A 2,887-nucleotide genomic window follows, 5' to 3' on the forward strand; every position below is an offset into this window, starting at 1 on the left:
CATGTTGGTGTCTTGTATCTCATTGCCCCGTCCCGTTGTTAACACAAGGACTTGTTTACACCTCAATCTGACACGGGCCTGTGTGGCGTAAACCCCCCTGGAACAAAGTTGACATGCAGTTATTGAATAAAGCTAATTTTTGTGCAGCAAAGTTACCACAGTAATTAGATGATGGGATTTGAATGCGGGAAAACCTAATCTATCTACCTGAAAAGAAACAGCACTCTGAATTTATTGGAAAGACATTAAAAGTAGACAAGATAGTAAATTAATAATGTCATAAACACCTACAGGAGTTTCTAAGTAAAAGGGCTTACATCATAGACTCCATTACCTACAATGAAGACAGATATATAATTCAATGCTAAGTCAATGACAGCAGTTTTCCCATACTGTCCTGGGGCAAAATCTCTAACTGGGGGATATTCTGAGTCCTCATTCATGCTCTGTTGGGCAGAACATGAACAGGAGTATGAAAGGGAGTACATGTTCATAATGGATCGCACGTTCATGAGTCATTTCTGCAACGGCGGCGTGATCGCCACGCTGAGCTATGAAACACGGCAGTCCATGTGGAGCTAATGTTCTATGAAACGCCGTGCACCTGAGGAGCACCGGAGACTTATGGAGCGGCCCGGCGCTCGTGAAACGCTGAGAAATGAGCGCGGCGTCTGAAAATGCAAATACTGTGAAAAATGCTCCTCCCCGGACACAAAGGATTAGGTGGAGGCGCGAGTAGGAGCAGGCAGCGGTTTGACAGTGAAATATTGCAGGGGGGAAGTTGTAGAGGTCAGACTGGCGGATGAGTGGTTACTTTGACGAGTTCAATTCCCAAGTCTAACAATCCCAACAACACATTTTCCACCAGGAACAGTGTTACTGTTGTGGACTAAAACTGTGCAGCTGTCGATGACACTTTCCAGAGTGGAAATGAGACAATTAATCAAAAATTAACCTGTGTGACCCGGACATAGATGAATGAAAACACAACTCCAGACCTCAGTTGGATGCAAAACACAAGAAATTCAGACGAGGAATGCAGATGCATCTTCATATAAAGGTCACAAACAAACAAATAAATAATAAACAAGGAATTTACGGAGAAAGGACAATGTCAAAAAAAACGATTCAGCGAAGTTAGATGAAAACTTTTTCATTTTCATCGACTCCTCTGAAGACGTGACTAGAACTAAAATGCACTTTAGTCATGCATTTGTTGTTTTATGTTCTATAATCAGTTGTTTATGTTTTGTTTTTGTTTTTTTTAACCAAAGTTCTCTCACTTGCCTAAAATTTACTGCCGGCTGACATTTTCAGGTGCAAATGGCATGTCCAATTTGTGGCATTGTCACATAATTCTTCCTTGGTGGAGGAAAGTCATCTTCATATTATTTATGTAACAGAATAGATGGATAGGTAGATAGATTGATAGAATGACACTAAAAAAAAAGTGTCTCCTCTCCTCAGTAAAAGAATGTGGGTCATTTTAACATCTTGAAAAGCGCTGCCCTTGTCTTTGAACCCACAGATTGCCTTTCAGCAGTCATGACCACACACAGCTTGCAGGCGACGTGGGAGACGGGTGATTCAGCACCTCAGACGAGGCACTTTCCCGCTTGCACAGGACGTGATGCAACCACCTCTTGCGCTATAAAACCAGTGGGCTGTGGGAGAGCGGATAAATCGATACGACTCAACAGTAAATTCTGGCACCTGCGCGAGAGAAGATCCATTTATGTCTTCCCGCTTTGCCTGTGAGATCTGAGGCCAGGTGGGTAGTGATGCATCAGGAGGCATTAGACATCCGGCCACAATAAAGCCACCGAACCTGAATGGAGCAGACAGTGTGCCATAGTCATTTGGCTAGTACAGAATACAGTGGTGATTTGGTTAGTTGCTATGGTGACAAAGCAAGTCAGCGGTGCTTTTAAATGCATCACACTCGCTGTGAACTGTGGAGATGTGGTGTACTGCAGCTGCAAGCTAAAAGCAGGAATTACCAAAACTCCTGTGAACATTTGAATCTGTGTTTCGCAGGCAGCAAAACAACTGTCCAACCAAAGATTAATACAACTTTAACAAAGACTGTGCTTACCCCACTACAGGCAACATCTGCAGACTGGCAAACCGAACTGGAAAGCATCATTAAACATACATTTTACTTGAATAATCTCTTAAATCTTGCAAATTGTCATAGTTTAGCCTTGCTTCAGTGGAGAATAAAAAAAAATATTTAACTTAAATCTGTGAAAGGAGAACTGTAAAAACAAAGAATAACCCACCTGATCTGCTGCAAAAATAATACAGCAGGAGCTTGTAAAAGTGACATAAGTGACACTCACTGTGACGCCTCAGTGTTAAGCAGCAACTTCCGCAAATCAGTTAACAGAAGTTAGTCTGATGGTATTACAGAAACAGGACATATAAAAATGGCTGCCAATGTGACCGACCATCCTGGAACACTGATTTAACTTGGACAGACCGTTCTATTCCATCCAAGCTCTCTCAGTAAAACAAATTGAGAAGCTCTGAAAACGCTTGACAAAAAGCCAAATAGTTACCAACACTGCAAATCCACAGACAAATATGGTCTTTTACACTGTGGCAAGTTTTCCATGAGCATGCCCCTTGCCACTCAGTGAAATTGTTACCACAAGCAAAAATTAGTCTGCTAAAGTGTCTTCTAGAAGCATCCCTGTCTTGTAAAAATTACATTCCCATACAACTAAACTGCATTTGTAATCACATGTAGGGGGAAACGTGTTTTGTTGCGGATTATGTTTGTTTCTGACATCCCATAAATACATTTCTAATGAATATATCTTGTCTTGTCAGGTGGTATTTTAGTCAGTTTCATTACCTTTACCTTTCATTACCCACTAGAACT

The sequence above is a fragment of the Myripristis murdjan genome, chromosome 2 (assembly GCF_902150065.1).
Source record: "Myripristis murdjan chromosome 2, fMyrMur1.1, whole genome shotgun sequence".
Classification (NCBI taxonomy): domain Eukaryota; kingdom Metazoa; phylum Chordata; class Actinopteri; order Holocentriformes; family Holocentridae; genus Myripristis; species Myripristis murdjan.